The sequence below is a fragment of the Tupaia chinensis genome, unplaced genomic scaffold (assembly GCF_000334495.1).
Source record: "Tupaia chinensis unplaced genomic scaffold, TupChi_1.0 Scaffold000164_1, whole genome shotgun sequence".
Classification (NCBI taxonomy): domain Eukaryota; kingdom Metazoa; phylum Chordata; class Mammalia; order Scandentia; family Tupaiidae; genus Tupaia; species Tupaia belangeri.
The window spans coordinates 1,665,507-1,689,320 of NW_006159638.1; the positions used below are offsets into that span (position 1 = coordinate 1,665,507).

General features: G+C 38.0%; 1 protein-coding gene across 5 annotated transcripts in view; it reads right to left on the reverse strand.

Annotated features, from left to right (window-relative positions):
• Positions 1-23,814, reverse strand: part of SLC44A5 (solute carrier family 44 member 5) — a 372,817-nt gene that overhangs the window by 180,312 nt on the left and 168,691 nt on the right. The gene's annotated exons all lie outside the window — the stretch shown is intronic.

Genomic DNA, 23,814 nt, shown 5'->3' on the forward strand with positions numbered 1-23,814 from the left:
AAGAACACAGATTAGATGTGATGAATAAAAATTACTAGCAAGATGACTTTAAACCCAACTCTATTGATAAATACATTAAAAGTAAGTTGTTGAGGGAGCAGCAGTTGGTGTAATGGCTATGTCGCTGGACTCCCATGTGGTTGACCATGGTTAGAGTCCTGGACCCAGAGGCTTAAACTCACGCTGGACGCATGTACGTGCATGCCCAAGATCCCGAAAGGAGAATGGAGAAAAAGTGATTGTGGTGTGGTCATCTCTCCTGGGGGGAATTTCTTGCTTTTTGTCTTTGTCTCCCTTTTTCTGGTGAGCACATGTGCCCTTATAACACAAACCTCTCCAAAAAAAAAAAAAAAAAAAAAGTAAGTTGTTGGGAAGTAGCTGGTTGTTTGAGGTGCTGGACATCCACATAACCAACTGTGGTTTGAGTCCTGGACCTGGTAGCTTGCTTTCTCCCCCTCTCTCACTGTTTCTCTCTGGTGAGTGTATGTTCCCTGTAGCAAATTTAAACATAGTAATAGTAATAAATAAAATTAATTAAATAAATCTTGACCTCCCTTCACCGCTATTACCCTGCTTTGTGGAGTGGGAGCAGCAGCAGCCAGTGAGAAAAATTGAGGCAAGAGACTGCTTTGGGACCTGCCACTGTCTTCCAACTGCTCCAGTGTAAACCCTGCAGCTCAGCCCCAGGTGCACTTGTTCTCAAGAGACTAAAAAACAAATCAACACTTAAAGCCAGCTATATGCACACTTCTCTGACTGGAAAACAAGGCACTCTATCAAAAACACATCTGCGAAGTAGAGCTTTTCTTTCCCCTGACACAACAGAATTGACACCAAACATGTAGCAAGCAGCGTATAATCCATCAGAAGACTAGAATACAGCACAGAAGGACAAGAAATATGAGAAAACAAGGAAACACTTCAACCCCAATGACACCATATCCTAAAAAAGAACCAATCAGGAATTCTAGAAATAAAGATAGTAATACAGGAAATCATGACCTCCCTCAAAAGTATTAATAGCAGACTGAACCATGCAGAAGACAGGATCTCTCAACTAGAAGACAAAACTTTTGACTTAGATACAACCCCCCAAAATAATGAAAATATAATTTTTTAAATGAAGACAACATGCAGGAAATACATTATCAAACACCCAAATATCCAAATAATATGTATTCCAGAAGGTGAAGAATTGGACAGGGACATAGAAAATCTATTTTATTAAATACTTACAGAAAACTTCCCAAATCTAGAGAAACATTCTTGCATCCAGACCCAAGAAATACAAAAAAAGAAAAAATACAATCAACAGAAGAAGATACTCCATGGCACATCATAGTGAGAATAGTAAAAATCTAAAAAAAAGACAAGATTCCAAGATGGCAAGAGAGAAACATCAAGTCACTTACAAAGATTAGACTTTTTTTTTTTGGAGGGGTTTTTGCTACAGGGTGTGTGTGCTCACCAGAAAGACAAAGACAAAAAGACAGAAAGCGAGAAATCATCCCCCAGGGGGAATGGCCACACCGCAATCCCTTCTCTATTCTCCTCTCGGGATCTTGGGTATACACGCACATGTGCCCAGCGTGAGTTTAAGCCACCGGTCTGGGACTCGAACCATAGTCGACTACATGGGAGTCCAGTGACATAGCCATTACGCTAACTGCTGATCCCCAAAGATTATACTTTTAAGACTAATATCAGACCTCTCAACCAAAACAATGCAGGCAAGAAAAGAACGGGAAGACATCTTCAAAATACTGAAAGAAAAACAATCTCAACCAAGAATACTATACCCTGCAAGATTATCCTTCAAATGAAAAGAATGAAAAAAATCATTCGCAGACAAACACTGAAAGAATTCACCAATACTAGATCAGCTCTTCAAGAAGTACTAAAGGGAAACTAAAAGAGACAGAAATAAGAGAACAAAAAACAACAGAAAAAAATGGCTAACAAAATGACAGGAATGAATCAGCAAATATTGATAATAATACTAAATGAAAATGGATTAAATTCTCCAATCAAAATACACAGACTGGCTCAATGGATAAAAAAACAGAAACTCTCCATTTACTGCCTACAAGAAACATATCTTATGGATAAAGACATGCATGTACTAAAAGTGAAAGGCTGGGAAGAGATATTCCATGTGAATGGAAATTAAAAAAACAAGGCTGGAGTTGCAATACTGATATCAGACAAAAAGATTCTAAGGCAAAAACTGTAAGAGACAAAGAAGGGTTCTAAATAGTCAAAAGGGCTAATTAGCCAAGAAGATATACCACTTATAAATATCTATGTACCCTACTTGGAAGCACCCAAATATGTGAAAGGAAGGCTGCTGGATCTAAAGGAAGAGATAGACTGCAACACACTAATCATTGGAGATCTCAACACCACACTATCTCTTTTGATCATTTAGACAAAAAATAAGCAAAGTGATACAGGATATAAAAGATGCCATAAATGAAATGTATTTGACAGATATCTATAAACTTTTCACACAACAAAACCTAAATTTTTCTCATTTTCACACAGAATATTTTCAAAGACTGACCACATGATAGGACCCAACAAAGCTTTACAAATTCACAGGCAAAGAAATTATATCCAGCACCTCCTCCAACCATGAAAATACATAAACATATGAAAACTAAACAACCTACTCCTGAATGACTTCACAACCACTGAAGAAATTAAGACTGAAATAAAAGATTCATTGAAACCAACTATAATGTATGCATGAGTTTCCATAATCTGTGGGATATAGTAAAGGCAGTTATAAGAGGGAAGCTTCTATCAATTAGTGCACATAAGAAAAAAATGGAAAGGTGGGAAATAGACAACCTGATAGCACACATCAGGTAACTGGAAAAACAGCAACAACAACAACAACAAATAAAACACACAAGAAAATAGAAAAAATAATAAAGATACAAAAAACTAAATAAATGATTTTAAAATTTTTTTGTTTGTTTTTGTTTAGAGGTTTTTGCTATAGGGCGCATGCGCTCACCAGACAGACAGAAAGAGACAGAGAGACAGAAAGCATCCCCCCAGGGGGGATGGCCATGCCGCAATTCCTTCTCCTCCATTCTCCTCTCGGGATCTTGGGCATGCACGCACATGCGCCTGGTGTGAGTTTTAAGCCACTGGGTCCGGGATGAGAACCGCGGTCGACTACATGGGAGTCCAGCAACACAGCCATTACACTAACTGCTGGTCCCTATAAATCATTATTTTTTAAAAAGTTGTCTAAGAACGTCAATTAAAAAACAGCTTATTTATTTCTTAAAAAGCAAGATTCAATTTCCTGCTTTCCGTAGAAACACAAATCTTGGCCTCAACTAATTTTTCATTCTAAGTTCCTAAGCTTAGGTTTTGAGTGCTTTCAGTAGAGCCTATAGATTTTCAGATTATTGGGGTATGTACAACTTTATTCATTTACTGAAAGTAAATACGCTTTTGCTGATAAACTGAATACTTTGTTTTCTTAGTAATAATGATACCTCAATAATTGTAGACACTGATTTATAAATGACTTTTGCATACCAAAGGCTTAAATTTTCATTCTTGTGCTTTATTTTCATGTATTACTCTCTGTCAAGTGAAAACATTTATGGCCCATAGTTGAAGGTCTTCACTCGAGAAAATAAGGCCAGGTCAGACAGTGGAATGGTGGGTAGGTCAGCTGGATCCCAAAGGGCTAACTGTACAGTCTGAGTCCTTGTCCCAGTAGCTCGGGAATATAAAAAACAAAAACACACCAGGTGCATATGTGTGCATGTCCAAAATCCCAGAAGGAGGAAGAAATGAAAGAGTAGGAGTGTGTCATGGCCATTCCCCCTGGGGCATGCTTTCTTACTTTCCTTCTCTCTCCGTCTCTCTCTGGTACACACATGAGCCCTATAGCAAATCTATACAACAAAAACAAAAAACAAGGCCTTGCAAGTTTCTTTCCTGATACTTCCATGTTATGAAACATACTTGATAAAGTCTATAGAATAAATTTAGATATCACAAAACTAAAACAGCATTTAGACATCAAAAAAAGGATCTCTTTAGACTTGAATACAACTTTAATATTTCAGAGGGAGAAATTGTTTTTATTTTTCTCACAGGACTACTTTAAAACACAGTATGGTCCATTTCAATTATTTCCCTTTCAAAATGAAACAATTATTTACCATAAAATAACTTGAAAAATAGCAACCACATACTGTTAGTAAAAAATAAATCCTATGTATCATAACATTATTTTTTATCTCCTTAATTAGTATAGGTAGAATGTAACATCCACAGCCAATATAGTGACGATGCAGGTACTATATAATACCACCATCATCTGTAAGATAACTCATTTGGACTGAATACTAAACTTGAGGAGGAAGAAAAGGAATTGCTGCATTTTTATGTAGAGAAGGATACTAACTGGTTGGAGATTTTGATGTAGGCTATAAGCCATGTGTGCAAAAAAAGAATAATAAGAATAAGAATGGATAACAGTGCAGTTAATCTCATTTTAATTTTTCTTTCGACAGAAAGGGACTGCCAATGACCCACTGCACTGTGGTGTGCTATGGTTTATTTTGCTGAATGCATAGAGACACTGTTTCAGAATCATACTCAATGATACCCTAGTGGTCTGAGAAATTTACAAAGGCTTTCCTCTTCTTTCATTAAGATCGCCATTTTGCATAGAGCTCTTGAAGAGCCAATTGCTGGTTATTCATTTTATACGTATAATTAGCCCCTTGCTGCTTTTCTAAAGGGGATCAAAACATAATAGGGAGAAAAGAAACATGTAGGTGGAAAGAGCCTTTGTTACACAAACCGCATAATTCATAAACTCTGAGGGGATAGGAAGGTGAAAATTTCATTCACCAGAAATCCTCTTTAGAAGAACACTGTACTTTGTTCAGAAAAAAAAAAAAAAAAAAGTACTTTGGCAAAGCATTTGAGGTATGGAGAATATATCAAAGATTGTCATGGACTGCCATTTACATAAAAAGAAGATGGATACCAGGAGAAGGCTGTGATTGTATAATATAGTCATACCTGTAATCTGTCCCTCAGATGGCCAATAAGATTACCAAACTCAAGAAATATTTGGTGAAAGAGAATGTGGATGTGTATGGGTGTATATGTGTACACATGCATGTGTGCTTTAAAAGACTGGATTTGGGCCAGTATGTGCTGTAGTGGTTAAGGTACTGGACTCCCATATAGCCAACTGTGGTTCGAGTCCTGGACCCAGTGACTTGAAACTCATGCTGGCCACATGTACATACATGCTCAAAATCCCAAGAGGAGAGTGGAGAAGTAACTGCAGCATGGCCATCTCCCCTGTAGAGAGTGGGGTGGTGATTTCTCACTTTCTTTTTTATTTTTTTGGAAAGGTTTTTGCTATAGGGTGAGTGTGCTCGCCAGACAGATAGAGAGAGACAGAAAGCGAGAAATCACCCCCCAGGGGGGATGGCCACACTGCAATCCCTTCTCCTCCATTCTCCTCTCAGGATCTTGGGCATGCACACACATGCGCCCGGAATGAGTTTTATTAGCCTCCAGGGCTGAGATGCAAACCGCGGTCGACTATGTGGGAGTCCAGCAACATAGCCATTATGCTAACTGCTGGTCCCAATGATTTCTCACTTTCTGTCTCTCTATATGTATCATTCCCGTGAATGCACATGCCCTCCAACAAAAATCTTTTTTTTTAAAGTCTGGAATTTTTTTTTTCCCAGAATGATGTGCCATAAAATTCAAACAGCATGTGTGGAAAAGCAAGTGCCTTTCCTGGAGTGAACATTGATGTAAGTTGATGTTTCCAAGGTTAAAGTGACCTAGTAGTTCTTCCACAAGATATGTTTTGTATTGGATTAGGGATGAATACATCTGAAACTTTCACTAGATTGCAAGCTTAAGGGCCAAAGGGGACTCTAATTTACATCCTCATCCAAATTCTCAGAGTGCACAGCAGTGTCTCACACTTAGGAGGCCTTTAGTGCATATATGTGCAACAAACACATGAAAATTCAATCGTCTCATGACATGGTAGCTTTGTTTTCATCTCAAGATATTGGTGTAGATAAAAAACTTAGGGGCTGGATGGTGTGGTACAGCAATAAAACATGATGCTCTGCAAGGCTGACCCAGATGGAAAGTTCTGGCTTTGTAACCAGCAACTTCCTGAGTATACTAGATACTGGTATGCCCATGATCTAGGGTTGGCTGAACTTCAGGGTGGATTGGGGCATCAAGACCCTGTTGGGGGTGTTGTGGCTCTGTTTCTCTCTCTGTGTGTCTGTCTTGTTCATGGAAATAATAAATAAACTTAAAAAAGAAAAAAGAAAAAACCTTAGTAAGCTTAAGTTTGTTTATTTCTTTAGGTAAATAAGCATTATCTTGAACCAAATGGTACCACATACAACAGTAGTGATTAGAGATGGTTTGACTGGGGGAAATGTTCATGACAGTAACAGAAATGGGAAAGTCAGAAACAGTTTGGAGTTTGGAGCTAGCTGTATATGTTAAGAATCTTTGCGAATCCTTGGAAGTTGTCTAACACCTTGAGTGTCTGAAGGAGGCTTTGTTCCATTTTACGGCAAGGAAACTGATTCAGAGGACTCTTGTGACTTTCTGCAAAACAACTCAATAAATAAATGGCCAAATTGTAACCTAAGACTAGACATTAACTCTAGGTCTGTTCTTTCTACTACCTGCAGCTGCTTTCTACTGTAGACTCAGACTTAATAGAACCAGCACTCATGCATATTTTTTTTTGCTGCCTCTAATTAAAAATAAATAAGCAAACAAAAAGCAGTAAAGCCTTCTTTCCATTTTCTCTACTTCAAAATTCTCAAAGCTTAAGCTACTTCTATCATTGACATTAAATCCTGATTTCTCCCTCAAATGCATTTTGGTAAGGATTGAGAAAAACCATTCTCTGGGGTGGGCTGTATTATTCTGGCTGCCTGAAAGAGAACAGAAAGCTACAGTACTCTCTAAGGAATGAACACCTCTAGCCATTGCTCATGCACATGGCAGTCTTATGCATACACCATAAAACAATGCTTAGCAATCTGCTTAGTAAGGTCAAGCTTTCTCAGCAAACAATGAAATATAAAAACATCTGCTATTGCAGTTTCCTATGGTTGGTTGCATTAAATTAGATGGTTGTTCACTTATTATATGAATCTTCTACAAACTCAGGTGTAGCCAACAGAAAAATCAATCTAACAGATCCAGAAAGCTACTATCTTTGAACTATTGCATGCCCCTTGGTTATTTCCTCTAAAAGTGTATATTTTTATTACTTCGTTTATAATCTTAAGTTCCTAACCAGGGTCTATGAATTAAGAGTGTTAAGAAATGAAGATTTTGCAAAATGTTTTGCTATTTTACTATTATTCTATTAAAAATAAGAGAAGCAGAAAAGTTAAATGTTTGCCATGTTCATATGTGCCTGGCTCTATTTACCTTGCCTTTTTTGGAAATTGCTACTGGCTCCACACTCCCTGCTCCCAGGACACATTTATGTGTTTACTAGCTGTCAAAGTAAATTTATAGTACTGAGTGACACCATTAGAAAGCTTGGGGCAGGCCTTGCTGAACACACACAGATATACTTGCATACACATTAAGTTGAAATTTTGCCAAGAACCTATTAACCAATCCTAATGAACTGTTGTTTTCCATTTAAAATACCATTAGTTTCCTATGGTTTGTTGCACAGGATATAAGCAGCAAAGATACCATCAAGTGATTAGAAAAGGTGTTGCTTTCGTGGAAGTCCATATGTCCCTGGAGAATTTGAATTTGGCATTAGGATATGTCACTGTTTTTCCACTTTTGAAAGTAATAATGCAAGCCAAGTATTGAGGACCACCTCCCAGAATACAGAGGATTTTAATCCATCGCACTGTTAAAGATATTGGATTCTTTATTTTTGCTCCCTCTACTGAAGTCTGTTTTATGGCTAAAGATTATTATCATTCTGTATACACCACCACTTTGAAGTTCTTCCTTAAGATAGTTTTAAACATTGTCATATTAAATTATTTTTTATTTTATTTATTTTTTAAGTTTTGCTATAGGGTGTATGTGCTCACCAGAGCCAGCCAGAGAGAGAATGTGAGAGAGAGGGAGAGAGAGAGAAAGTGAGAAACAAGCCACCAGGTCTGGGACTTCAACTGCAGTCAACTATGTGGGAGTCTAGCATCTTAACTTCCATATCCCCTATTATCAGTTTTTTAATAGTAAAGTTTCTTATAATAACAAGATCCTAAATTGATAGCTACTGAGATGACAAGTCAATAGAAAAATGGTTTCTGGTTTTAGGAGGTTTTCTTTGGGTTTGAACACTTAAGAAGATGAAAGATGAGAAATTATTTTTGTTCGTTTCAAATAATGCTTTCCCCTCAATTGAATTGCAGGGCTCAGGATTTTTAAGTTACAGTTATTTTTGTGTGATTTCTTTCTTGTGAGAAACATGCAAAAAAAGAATTTGGTGAATCAGTTACATCCCCAACTTAGCAGACAACAAAAATATGTACAAACAATTCATCATAAAAGTAAAAGCAACTAAAAAAAATACTAAATATATTTTTCAATAATAACAGCCCTTTGGTGATAAAAAGCATTTAAAATAATAGCACTGATCTGTGAAGTTCATTTTCAATAGTATGTTGCCTTCCTTTCCAAATTGCTAAAATTTTATCTTAATTTCTTGTAACTCTTTAAGCACAACTTGTCCAAAGTTGAAACAAGATAGTAAATTTCACGTACTAATCAGGTATTAGGTGAAATAAAAGGCACATTCAAAAGGAAGCAAAAGCATTGTGCAAGTGCAGCCCAACATGGGGAAGCAAGACGGGATCTTTGCACAGCCCTGACAGGTGCCCAGCACTGTAGTAGCCACACATTAGGAACTTCATTAAGCATTTGGTGGTTGATTGATTGAACAATGAAAGACTTATGAATAGCAAAGAACTTTATAAACTGGAATAATTAAAATCAGAAAGAAAGGGCAAATGTATTTGTGTGAAAGTGACAGATGGTCGATAAAGCTGTGGAGTCCTGAAGTCTGTAAACTTGCAGAAACATTGCATTTTAAAGGAACACTGTCAGCAATCAAGGGAGTGAGGCCTAGTGGAAAAGAAAGAAGCTGCACAGATGATTATCTTCTTGGGAACCCAAAGGCTGTCAATTAGACAGGCCAACTTAATTAGAAAACTTACTTTTGATCTACAAAGTTTGTCCTAGTCATTCTACTAGAGAGTAAAGACCATGGGTAGTCACATCCCTGCATGGATTCCTATGATAATAACAGTGCTGTGTTCCAAATTATTCAGAAAACAGGGTAGATTCCCCCCTTGAACATACCATGCCATTGACCCATCTCAGCCTCAGAACTCATGATTCTAACTCGGTGGAACATTAGCAACGCCTTGAATAGAAAAGACCAGAATAAGGCTGCTCCAGAATGAGTCTCACTACCATGATTCTCAGGCAAGTCAGCCTCCTATTCGCCTGTCAGTATCTCTTTTCTGTTTCTCTCAGGTAAGTTTTCTCATGTTTTCACTTCCATTTGATTTTATTAGTCTTAGCCATTAAAGATAAAAGAAGGTATCTGAGAGGTTTTACTGGTTTTATCCAAGAATTTCTCATATACTTAATATCTCATACATTTTAGATATGAGTAAATATAATATGAGATACATATAATATCTCATATACAAGAATGTCTCATATTCCTATTACATGTTAGCACAAAATACCTCACATTTCCGATTACATGTTAGCAAGAAGGAAAAATGCTCAGGGCTGGCCTGTGGCCTGTGGCCTAATGATTGAGGGAGCCAGATTCCACCTAGCTAACTTTTTAAGAGGCTTGAAAAACACAACAGGCACATATCCATGTGTGCCCCAAATGCTGATAGGATGGAGAATTGGAGGAAAAGGGATTGCAGTGTGATCACATCTCACCGGGGATTGCTTTCTCCTTCTCCCTCTCTGTTTCCTTCTTGTGAACACACATACCCTCTGGCAATTTGAAGAAGAAAAAAGAAAAGAAAAGAAAAAATGCTCAAAGATGAAAAATAATGTATTGTGAGAGTCAGTGATCTAGACAGAATTACACTAAGGAGAATAGGTAGGTTCTTACAAGCTTTAGCAGCCAAGCTAATTTGTGACAGGAGAAAACTAATTTAGAGTAGAAAAATCTGATTATGAAAGTCATCCATGTGTGGACTTTATTGCTCTGCTTCCTTATATATTTATTAAATTTTTTATTTTTATTTTGTCTCTGTTCTTCTTAAGGTTCACCAGAAAGCCATACAAAATACAGAAAATCACAGGTTAATGAATTAGAATGCTAGCTCTGCCGATTCTTAAATCCTGTTTTTATTTATGTATACTTATGTATACTTATATAAAGTTATAGCAATATTTGCCTCTCCAAGTTGTGATGAAGATCAAAAATGAGGCATGCTAATGCTTGGAATATGATTGGCAGTCTATATGGTAGCTATTTTGGAAAAAAATCCCAATCTTACTTAAAAACATCTAATAGAGAAAGTCATTTTTACAGCTGGGCCAGGTTAGGAAGGGACATCATTAGGACCCAAAAAGATGATGGTGGCATCTTAACATAATGGTCTATAAACAACGGGTCCAGTTCAAGTGATCTCTCTCGCTCTCTTCCCCCCAAGGGCTAGCTATGACTGGTACTTTGTTAGGAATCCCTTCATCATCATAGTGACTAAATACAAAACATCATTTCCTTAACTATGATTTTTTTCCCCGCATCTATCTCCTTCTCTTCATTATCAAAGCTTATTTTATGTCAAGGAGAGAGAGATGAGGACTATGCCCCATGGGGCATAGTTGCACCTCAGTCCCTTCTACTCCATCTCTTCCTCCATTCAAGATTGTAGGTACACATGCACATGTGCCCCAGCATGCTTTTTAAACTGCTGGGTGCAGGACTTAAACCAAGAGGTAGGCCATGTGGGATCTAGCCACCTCAACCACCATATCACCAGCTGGTCCAACTGAAAACTATTTAAAGTTAAGTCCTACCAACTTATTATAGGACCTTAATATCTTTGTCCTGGGTTATACGACCTCTTAAATTATTAGGTTATCGGGAAAGTCATGATATATTTTTCTGTTTTTCTATGCGAAAATGTGTCATGACTTTTCCAATGACCCAATATTTCTCTGACTCCATTTTCCTTTTCTGCCTTTTCATTACATGTATTTTTGCTAGACTGACTTTCCATAATCTCTGCTGAATTTCTAGCACTCCTCAACTTCAAAATCATTCAACATCTCCTTAGTATCTATGAACTAAACCTGAACTTGCCAGTCAATAATTCAATATCCATGAGCTAGACCTGATCTAAGTGTCCTGCCTTATCTCTAGGACTATCCATTGAACAGCTTGTTGTTTCCTAAATATAGCCATACTCTACGTTTCTCATCTTTTCCCCCATGTGCTGTGCTTGTCCTCCCAACTCTGCATGTCTAATTTTCACCTCTAATGTCATTTTCCCTTGAATCTTTTTCTTGTCTGCTTCTCTGAACTATATCTCCATTCTCTGAATTTACACACCAGTTCCTTCCCCCTCTGTGACTCATCCTGAGCAATTGGACAGGCAGGGACTTGGGTCTTTGTTTCTGTAACTCTCAGTGTCTAGAATAATACTTCACATGTTATAGAAAATCAATATTTTTTTTTGAGGGGGAGAGATTTTTGCTATAGGGCACGTGCACTCTCCAGAAAGACAGAGAGAAAGTGAGAAATTACCCCCCCAGGGAGGATGGCCACACTGCAATCCCTTCTTCTCCATTCTCCTCTTGAAATTTTGGGCATGCACACACATGCATCCAGTGTGAGTTTAAGTCACTGGGTCTAGGACTCGAACCACTGTCGACTACATGGGAGTCCAGTGACATAGCCATTAAACCAACTGCTAGTCCTGGAAATCAATATTTTTAACTAAATACATAAGCAAAAACCTTTGGGATGCAAATATATATCACAGAAAACAACAGAAACAGACAAAGGAACAAGCATACATTTCCCTGATTAATCATACAAAGCAATATTGGTCACATCTAAACAATATAGTGGACATTTGTCTTTTCTTTATTTTTTTAATTGGCTACTCGGCATCCAAACTCTCTCCCTACATTTGAACAATCCCCCACATATAAAGAAAGAATGACATACCTCCTGTAACAAATCTTAAGAAACTTTCCCAGCTCTTATCTAGAGTTGGGCATCTAACCTAGGCTTGATTAATATGTGAAGTCACTCAGGACTTTGCAGATGGAGCTGGGGCCCAAAGGAGAAGATAATGCACTCTGGTGCACTGATGGCAGTAGTGGCACAGCTTACAGGGGCAGCAGCAGCACTTATGCCAGCAGGACAAGCATCGATGTCCATCCTTCAGCACTGGTGCACTAGTACATTACCAGAAGGTGCTCGTCATATTGGCTCTATTTCTGGGAGCTCAGTTCCACTCCACACTGTCTCTTTTCTGGTGCTTGTTCTCCAGGATTCTCAGTTCTGTTGACTACACAGATTCCATTCTACAAATCCATCTCCTGCTTTAGTCAACCAGGGTAAGATCCTGCTGCTTGACATCCCTCACCTCGACCACTGCTCCAGGCTTGCAATGTTGTTCAAGGAGCCCTTATCCACCACAGCAAATTCCTCACAGCTAGGTTTTCATCCTCATTATTCTCATCATTAGAAGTTAACAACCCAACCTGCTACCTTCATTAATTTTTAAGCAAACATGTTTTAGAGTCAGATTACATGTTGATATCTATAAATAACTTATCATTTATTCCTCTTAAACAAATCAGTCTAAATTGGAGCTTGCCATAGGGATACCAGCCACGCAATAAAATTCCAAAGCATATCAAAATAGAAAAAAATCCTCCTGTGATTAATACTCTCAGGATTGGGCCACTTCTATTTTTGTAGACCTACAAAATACTAGCAACTGTTAGGTTTTACATCTCTGAAATGTCTATAAACTTAGAATTTTCCTTGCACATGTGTCATTAATTAATTATGTTTCGAGAACACCACATTATGTATAACTAATCCGGATTTAGCAATATGAGTTGATGGTTAAGAGCATGTACTCTTTGGGCTATTCAGGTGGCATGATAAGGTGACTAAGTCCCACATAGATAACTGCACAGTTTGGACCCTGGGCCTGGCGGCTTAAAAATACACTGGATGCATGTGCACCCAAAATCTCTACAGGCAAATATAGGAGAAGGGATCTGTAGTGTGGTCACCCCCCTTGAGAGGGCTTTCTCACTTTCTCTTTCTCTCACCTTACAAAAATGTAAAAATGACCCTGGACTCTGTGGCCAGCATGCCTGGTATCAAATCCCAGGCTGGAGTGGGATATTGGACAGGTTACTTTAATCTCTCATGCTTTGCTTTTCTGATCTTTAATATTGGAATAATAAAAAGGTTGTTGTCAGGATTAAATTAGATATGATGCATACAAAATTATTTTTAAAGGACCTGATCCTCAGCAAATACCATCAAAGTGTCTGCCTTTATTATGTTCTGGAATTGTGCCTCTTCAGAAAAACTATTAGAATATGGTAGGTTCTCCCTACCTCCCTTGTGGTTGGGTGGGCCAGATTTCTATCTCTGGCCAATAAGCCAGTCAACCTAATTAGGGCATTTAGTTGATAGTGTGAGATTCTCCAGAGTGCTCTCTTCCCTCTGACATGGTGACAAGGCACGTCTGACATGGTGAAAATGGAAGACTGGGGTGATTGCAATTAGTGGGATCCCTGTTTCCCTGAGGTGGACATGTTACATTAGAAATAAACTTTTGTAGTATTAAGTCACTGGCATTTTGGGGAGTGTTTGTTACTACTACAGCATAACCTAGTGTATTCTAATGCAGAAAGCAAAGCGATTATCTGAATATTTCAATTAAGTAATATTTTCTATTCAAGCAGATGACACCCTCACAAATACCTAGAGTGGGATGATACCAGTAAAGAATCATTTGAAGAATGTCAACTAGGTTAATTATGCCACAAAGGCTGTTTGCCTTCTCCTATCCTGTCCTTTGGTATCTGAAATATCACCCTGAAGATCCTTCAGGAATTACTCCCAAGTTGTTCCTTTAAATAAGGCTTCCAATCTGAAAGAGGTTTTTCTTTTCCTTTCTTTTCTTTTTCTTTTCTTTTCTTTTCTTTTCTTTTCTTTTCTTTTCTTTTCTTTTCTTTTCTTTTCTTTTCTTTTCTTTTCTTTTCTTTCTCTTCTCTTCTCTTTCTTTTTTCTTTTTGGAGAGGTTTGTGCTATAGGGTGTGTGCGCTCACCACAAAGACACAGAGAGACAGAGAGACAGAAAGAGAGAAATGACACCCCCCCCCCAGGGGGGATAGCCATACCACAGTCCCTTCTCCTCCATTCTCCTCTCAGGATCTTGGGCACATACACACACGCACCTGGTGTGAGTTTAAGCCACCAGATCCAGGACTCGAACTGCATTCGACTACATAGGAGTCATGACATAGCCATTTCAACAACTGCTGGTCCCAGGCATCGAATTTTTACATGCTCAAGTAAATGTGCTTATCTAGTCCCTTTCCAGGAAGCATCAGGGCAATGTAAGAGTTATGTTAGAGATTAACTTGGGCCATCTTCCATGATAGAATTCAGAGAAGTATTGTAATGGAGATGAGGGGGAGGGGGTGATTCATGGAGGCTGTTTAATTACAGAAATAATTACCTGATATCTAGTATCAATCCTCACGTTATAATAAGGTAAGACTAGACAACTGCAGGTAGTACTGTAAGCACAGTCTCAGTGATCTGCTTAAGGTTACTTAATAAGTTTTTGTAAAGCTCACATATTTATCAGACTATGATTACCACACCCTGCTGTTTACTCAGAAAGTTCTAAGGTAAGGGTCCAAGAACAGTGGGAGAGACAGAGGCAAGAAAGCAGACACACAGAAAAATGAATTGGTCAGAAAGGTGCAGAGTAAATCTCTTTCAGAGTCCAATTTTTATTTTATTTTTTTATAGAGATTTTGTTTTGTTTTGTTTTGTTTTTGAGAGGTTTTTCCTATAGGGTATGTGCACTAGCCAAAAAGACAGAGCGAGACAGAGAGACAGAAAGCAAGAAATCGTCCCCCAGGGGGACGGCCACACCGCAATCCCTTCTCCTCCATTCTCCTCTTGGGATCTTGGGCACGCACATACGCCCAGCATGAATTTAAGCCACCAGGGCCGATACTCGAACTGTGGTCGACTACGTGGGAGTCCAGCAACAGAGCCATTATGTTAACTGCTGGTCACTTTTATAGAAGTTTTTGTCATAGGGCACATATGTTCACTGGAGAGAGGGAGAGACAGAGACAGAGACAACGAGAAGAAAAGTGAGAAATCATTCCCCGGGTGATGGCCATACTGCAATCCCTTCTCCTTCATTCTAAACCTGAATCCTATGCATGCATGCATATATGCCCAGGGTAAGTTTGAAGGCACCGAATCTGGGACTTAAACCACAGTCGGCCATGTGGAGGTCCAGCTATGTAATGACTATGCCATCTGCTGGCCTCATCTAGTAACTCCTTCTTCTATTATTATTATTATTATTATTATTATTATTATTTTTGTAGAGGCTTTTTGCCTTAGGGTGTGTGTGTGCCTACCAGAGAGAGAGAGACAGAGATAGTGAGATGGAAATTGAGAAATCACCATTACACTAACTGCTGGTTCCCTTATTATATTTTTTAATTAGTGAGAGAGGCATTTTTGACCAGATCTTGTCATTGCAATCCTCTGCCCCAGCCTCCCCGTCAGCTAGGATTGCAGGTCTGGCTTGTTCAGGTTGGTCTAGAACCTAAACTTGAGTATCCTGTGTAGCCTAACTCATGCAGTGATACCCTACTGCTTGTGCGAAAACAACTAGACCCTCTAACTACATTACTATCAATGAATTACATCAGAAAACCCTGTATACTTTTTTTTTTTTTTTCAAATGGGTGCTTTGGCTTGAATGTGTCCCATTCAAAACTCACATTGATATTTTTTTTTTTTCTAGAGAGAGATTTTTGCTATCGGGTACATGTACTTGCCAAGAGACAGAGAAAGAAAGAGACAGAAAGCAAGAAATCACACCCCAGAGGGTCGAGGGGGATGGTATGGCCATACTACAATCTCTTCTCCATTCTTCTTTCAGGATTTTGGGAATGCACGTACATGTACCCAGCATGAGTTTCAAGCCTCCAGGTCTAGGACTTGAACAGTGGTCAGCCACGTGGGGAGTCCAGCACATCAACCACCATGGCATATGGTATATACACAATAAATGTTAGCTGCTGTTGGACCATCTCCATGCCATAGTAGCAGTGTGCTGCTCAAAAGAAGTTGGATCCGGGACCAGCAGTTAGCGTAATGGCTATGTCACTGGACTCCCACGTAGTCGACCACGGTTTGTGTCCTGGACGCGGTGGCTTTAACTCATGCCAGGCGCTTGTGCATGCGTGCCCAAGATCCCGAGAGGAGAATGGAGGAGAAGGGATTGTGGCGTGGCCATCCTCCCTGGAGGGTGATTTCTCACTTTCTATCTCTCTGTCTCTCTCTGTCTGTCTGGCGAGCACACGTGCCCTATAGCAAAAATATCTCAAAAAATAAATAATTAAGTTAAAGAAGTTGGATCCCACATGGCAACTGTGGGTTAAGACCCTAGCCTGATCAGCCTGGAACATACTAGGCATAAGTATGGGTTTCCAGGACCCAGCAAACTGGGAGACAAGAGGAAAGGAACTGATGTGACCAGACTCTATGGAGAGTGCTCATTTCTCTCTCACTTGCTCTTGCTTTCTCTCACTTTCGTGTGTACACACATGCACTCTATCATGAATAAAGGGAAGAAAATAGTAAAATCTAAAAAAATACAAATGTCTAGAAGACAGAAAATAAAGTTTTCAAAATGGGAGCTGCTATCACTACTTTCATCATCTCATTTTTAACTATACTGGGAACTTCGTGACAGGACTCCAAAAGTCTGGCTGTATTCTCTCTGAAAGTACATGACAACCAGTCATTCAAGACTTCCCAAGGTAAGGAGAGCATGTCTCTATGCTTCTCGTAACTCTGCTGGAAATGCCAAGGTAACATATCAGTTGCTCACCTAAGTGGTTTCCAGATTTTAGAACTTCCATTTAATCTCATACTTTTCTCTAAAAATTGAAGATTGGACTTATGTAGGGTCCAATTGAGAGAAATATTATTAATTTAGTATTTTTTTCAATTAGTCTAGGGACCTTAGATTGTCTTTTGCTCTATTTATTTATTCATTTATTAAATTGTCAGAGGCTGCATGTGTTTGCCAGTGAGACAGACTGGAAGTGAGGGCAAAAAGCACTCCCCCAGTGAGGCATAGTCATGCCACAATTCCTTCTACTTCACTTCTTCATCCTGTGGGAATTGGGGACCTGCACACACATGCCATCTGGCATGTATTTAAAGCTGTTAAGGCCAGTATTCAAATCATGATCAGCTATGTAGAATCTGACTCCCTAACCATTAGGCTGTGGGACCAGCTCAACTGTCTATTTAAATAGTTAAATCTTGTGTCACGTACACCTCACAGATGTCTTAGTCATAATAACTTCGTGATTTCCAACTGTAAGAGTCAACAAAATGCATCTTTTTCCTATTCTTTCTCTTCTGTTTTAAAATTCTAAAACCCACTTCCTGTTACAACCACATATAATGTTCTGTCTTTCTTAAAAAACACAGCTGACCTGTGTCTTCTCTGTCTTTCAGGCTCTTAGCCCTAAATTAGGCTGGTATCTGGCTATAGCTGGAAATTCTAGAAATATGTTGACCTCAGATAAAAACAAGAAAATTAAAAGTCATCAGTTTTCCATTAGATGCAATCACCCTGCTTATACTCTCGCTTTTTGTGCATCTATTATCCTTGTTAGCAACTCAAGGACAGGCACTATACTGTATTAATCTTGTATCCCAGAATTTAGCACAGTGCTTATTTGATACCAGTTGGAACTCAGGAAATGTTTGCTAACCCAAATTAAGCTTTACAGTGCAAAATGTGATCTGATCAGATGTTCTCATTGTGGAAGTTGCTAATCCATGTGACTTTGGAAGCTAAATTAGCTTCATCCAAGAGGGCACTATTTAGCATAATAAACTAAACCTGACAGGCATTCCCAGTGCAAGCACCAATTTAGAAAGATTTATTTAGGAAAAAATAAATGACAGCTGCCACAGGATACATATGCCACCTGTGCAGCTCTGCCATTCCAGTATCCGATTTTGCTTTGGCTTATACTTCTACTTTGACTTCTGTACTTCGTACAAAGCATGGAAAATAGAGCTGTCAAGAATCTGAGGAATTTACTCAACACTCCATTTAAATATAATAAAACTGAGGCCCAGGAGAAATAAGTAACTGTTGTCAGGCACAAAGCTAGTTAGTGCCAGAGAGAAATAGACTCAGTTTTCAAGTCTTTACACAATATCACATAGTTTAATGAACATATACTACATAAATGGTCACTAAAGACATTCTTCTGCAGTGGTTCTACCCTGGTTGAATATCAGAATCCCCTCTGTATTTTTGTTGTTGTTGTTGTTATTGTTGTTTTAGGGCTTACATGTTCACTGGAGAGACAGAGAGAAAGTGAGAAATCACCCCCCAGAGGGATGGCCAGGCCACAGTCTATTTTCCTCCATGTTTCTCTTGAGATTTTGGGCATGCACACACATGCACCCAGCATGAGTTCCAAGCCACTGGGTCTGAGACTCAAACCACAGTCAGTCATGTGGGAGTCCAGTACCTTGACCACTATGCCGTCAACTGGTTCCCACCTCTGCAGTTTTTAAAGAAGATGCATGTCTGGGATGTACTCTATTAAATAATCCCTTCCTAAGGATCCTGATTGTGGGGCTAGAGTATGGCAACAGTTGAATTCACTGGCAATTTTAGCAATAACTATTTCTAATGTTCCTAAAAGAACATCCAGATTTTTGTGTGTGTGTGTTAGGAGGGATTAGAAATACAGAAATTACAACAAACCAAAAGCTACTTCTATGTATCCCACTATATGCCTGTACTGAATTAATACATGCCACATTCTAAATTACTCAATTTAGCACTGCAGTGGGTGGTTCTTGTCAGAGAAATATATTCCAATAAATCAAGGAACAAATTTCAGGGTTGGTAGATATGAATGATGACTGTCACAAACTGGCTTTATATTAAAACTATGTCTACAACAAAGACAGAAAAGTAGCTTTTCTTAGGCAAATAAGAAACAAGATGTCTAAGCCCTGATCCCTTCAAAGAATCTTTATGAACATGTATTATGCTGGGCACTAAGGGATATAATTGTGAAAATAACAAGTCATGGTCCTTATAAAATTTACTTTCTCACAGAGCTCTTTGATATAAAGATATCTGCAGGAATCATCAGGTGAACATTCTGGGAAAAGCTACTGCTATGACATGAAGTGTTCCTCAAAATGTGCTAGAAAATTAATATGCAATGCAGCAGTGTTAGTAGATGGGACTGTTTAGGTAATAAAGTCTCACCCTTAAGAATGGATTAATGCCATTATAAAAGGGATCATGGTCCCTTTTTACCCTTTCTGTCCTCTCCACCATATGAGGACACAGCATTCTTTCCCTCCAAAGGATGCCATTTTAGAAGATGCCATCTTGAAAGGCAGGGCCTGAGCTTTCACCAGACTTCAAATCTGCCTCCACCTTGATCTTGGATTTCTCAGCTCCCACAACTAGGAGAAATACACTTCTACTGTTTACACTATACTAACTCCATGGCATTTTGTTTTAGGAAAACAAAGTCAGTCGTGCATGAATACTTGCTCATCCTGAAACAGCATGACGTGGAGAGAAATGCACACGTCCTCACTGAAAACTGTTAATAACGAGGAATGATGAGATGAGAAACAACAGAAACTTAGACTTTATCCTACAGGTCAGGTTCTAAGTCTTTAGTATGAAGTCCAGAGTCTTGCTAAAAATGTAAATTTGCAGACGCCATCCCACAGTTTGACTCAGTAAGTTTGGAGAGAATCCCTTGGATCTGCCTTTTTAACAAGCATAGCAGAAAATTGCACACAGGTGGTTAGAAATTCTGGGGCAATAAAGCAAGACAATCTCAAGTGCACCTACACAGTGTAGAAAGGTCATTGATCTTGAGCTCAGACTTCTAGACTCCTGCTAGATTTGGCTCCCTCTCTATTCTCCATCACGTCTCTAACTTCATCAAAGTACATAATTCCATATAAACATCCAGCACTCATACATACCAACAACAGAAACAACAGCAACACCAGCAGCAGCAACAACAACGAAATTAGATTAATCCTTAGTAGTGATTAATAATGGTTTTGTCTGCACTGTAGAATAAAGGAAAAGAGGATTGGGACATAATTGGAGAATTCCATGGAGGAAAAAAAAAAAAAACCCTAAACCTTTTTTATTGAATCAAATAATCTCTCTAGTCAAAAGTATCTTCAATCCAACAACCTTAGATAAACACTGGCTTAAATTGTTGAAAAACTTGCAGTAGAATACTTCAGTTTCTGTGCCTTAACATACTATCAAGGAAGAAACAAAACAAATACTTAGAGAGTCAATAGGCCATTAACAATTCTGGTCACTTCTATAAAACCTCTGTGGGTTTTCTTCCCGCCTCAAGCTATCATGATTACTATCCAGACCAATGAACTATGTTTCTAACCATTAAAAAATCAGTAGCTTACTGTGGCATACTGTGTTGTGAGATTGATTGGGTTATAATATTTTAAAAGAATGTGAGGTACCAAACCATTATTTCAATATTGTTTAAAAATTAATTAGAAATTTTCAGAATTGTTTCAGAATGTCAAGGTTTAATTAACTTATTTATTTAATAGACCCTTAAAGTGACCTTCTTTGTAGAAAGCCGGTGGATTTTTTAGCATTTAATAGTCTAGTGGGGAGGAGGAGGAGATTTTTATTTTTTATTGGAAAGCTGAAACATACTCATTGTCTATTTATCACTTTAATAGTTCTTTGTGTTACAGGTAAGCATTATTAATTTATGTCCAATGAGAAATATACAAGACTTTTGACGATGTAGCAAAAAAACTAAGCAATAAAAGCAGCCATCTGAAGAGATGAGAGGAATAGGTCAGTCTTTTAGAAGAAAACATGTAATTCAAGTAAATACTCAAAAGTATAGTTTGTTTATTTCCTAATAGCCAAGAAGAAATATCTCTGTTTCAAATTTCATTCCTTTGGTGGGGGGGGATTATTTCACAACGTACAATTTTTAGCATGTTCTTCATTTTATTCTTGCCTCTGTGTAGGCAGTTTCCACTGAGGATCTGTGAATGTCAAGCCAGTTCATGTTCATAATGAAAATAAGATTCCCTCTTGACCACTCCCACTTCATTTTAGTGAGCAATTTGCATTAAATGAAGGTTAAATTTTCTTGTCAACTCTGATCTCTCCTCAGTTGAACTAAACCCTCCAAGAAATCCATTTTCAATGCTACCAGGTGAACCTTCCCAAAAACAAATCTTTATTAAATAACACCTCCACAGCCTAAGCAGTGTCGATGCAAACTGAATCGAAGTGAAAATATTCTTCGCAATAAACCTAGTTTCTTTTATTCTATAGTGAACTGTCCTTGACTAATCCACTGTAAACAATTTATGCAATTCACACAGGGTGAAAGAGTCATCCATTGTGTCACATATTGAATAAAAGAACACTCTCATTGTTTCATCTTCTCTATGAGACTATTATATGCTCCAGCCGCTCTCATGTTTTTTATGAAAAAATGTAGACAGTTCTTTAAACTCTCAAAAACGTTTAAATATGATGTGTATCATTCCATATTCAGAGGTTGACACTGCTATTGTTTCACATGATCACCAATTAACTCCATAGGATCATTTCTAGAGAACGGTCATTGTGATCTACATAGTAAGTAAATTACTGCTCGAGAGACATCTTTTCTGTATGACTACACTATTGGAAATGATACCTAGCTCTATTTTGTAATACTGTCTTAAATAACTGCATGGGATCTTAGCACTGCTACCCAAAAATACATTTCAAGTAATTTCTAGAAAGCTCTGTTCACCTGAAAAAAAATGTGATCACTCCAAAGAAAAATACTATCTTTATGCCATTTCACAAACAATGACAAGTAATAAAGAAAGCCAATCGTTAACGTGGATTAAAACTCAGAGCTCTGATTATATGGTCCCAGATCAACTCCACCATTTCCCCACTCCCCTGAATACTCTCTTCTCCACCTGTGCTATGAGTTCATCCCTTTCTACTTGCTGGAAACTTGGTTATATTATTTCTTTTCCATTTTTCAGCCTCAGACTCTGCCTCTGCAGTGCCTCTTTTTCCTCTGCTACAGGCTTATTCCCCCCTTGAAAAAAACTTTGACCTTGATTTCCATTGTATATAACTATCCCATCACTCTCCTTCTTAGTTCACATTCAATAAATATTTATAGATTAAACGAGTGAAAAGAAATCTATTTCCCTATTGCTTCATCTCAAATTTACTCCTCATTCCAATACTATCTGAAAAAAATACTGAGCCCACTTTTCTAATAAAGCTGGTCTCCATAGATGGCCAATAATTTGCTAATTTAAAAAAATCCATGCTCCCACCATGGCCTTCATTCCGTTTGACCTTTCCACGGTATTTGACATTGCTAACTGACCCTCATTATTAATACTGTCTCTTGAACTTTTCTTTTTTTTTTTTTTTAGTCTCTGGATTCTTCAATTTATTTTAAGTAATAAATATGAATTTCAAAATAAAAATATATTACATAACATTAAACATAAGGCATGAAAGCAAAGCCTAAAATGGGAACGGTTTAATCCTCTTATATTGTTTATACATTTTTTTTTTTTAATTTTCTTGTCTTGAACTTTTCTTTACAACATCCTAAGCCTCTTCTTTCTTGTGTCAACAGTTCTCCCAAAACTAAGTGGTGGCCCATGGCACATGTTTTTCTAAACCTCTATTTTTTTAAATCTATACTGTTCCACCAGACCTTAATCATTGACACAATTTCAACTATCTTCTTGCATCAGCATCTTACAAATTTACTATTCTAGTTCTCATGTTTCTTCTTTTCTCAGACCTGCCTTTCTAAATTCCTTCTGTATTTCTCTTCATAGACAGCATGTGGGCACCTCAGATTCAACAGATCCTACCAGAACTCAATCTGCTCTCCCTCCTACCCCTAACCCCATCTTTCTACTATCTCCCCATTTTAATGAATATCAGTACCATCATGCTGGATACATAAAAACTTTAGAGTAATTTTTTAAGACACCTAACATCTCCTTTATTTGCAATTTCCACTCAGCTTCAAGCCCTGCTAATATTTTTCTGAAATGTCTCTTGATTCTGCCTCATAATTTCTATTTCCCTTGTTAGTACTGTAGTTTAAATTTTTATAATCTCCCAGTGAGATCACTACAGAAGCCTATTAACTGGTTTCTCTGTCCTTAATCTCATCTCTCTCCAATCCATTTTATTTTTTCATAATAATAGACTAAGTCCTCTGAGAGTAGGAATGTCTTTGCTATCTTTTTACAGTTTACCCTCAGTATTCATAGCAAATTGGTCCTAAGGCCCACCCCCTGAAACAGATAACCATAATTGGATACACAATTCCCTTATGTCAAATGTCATACTATTTACATATATTTTATATATATATTAT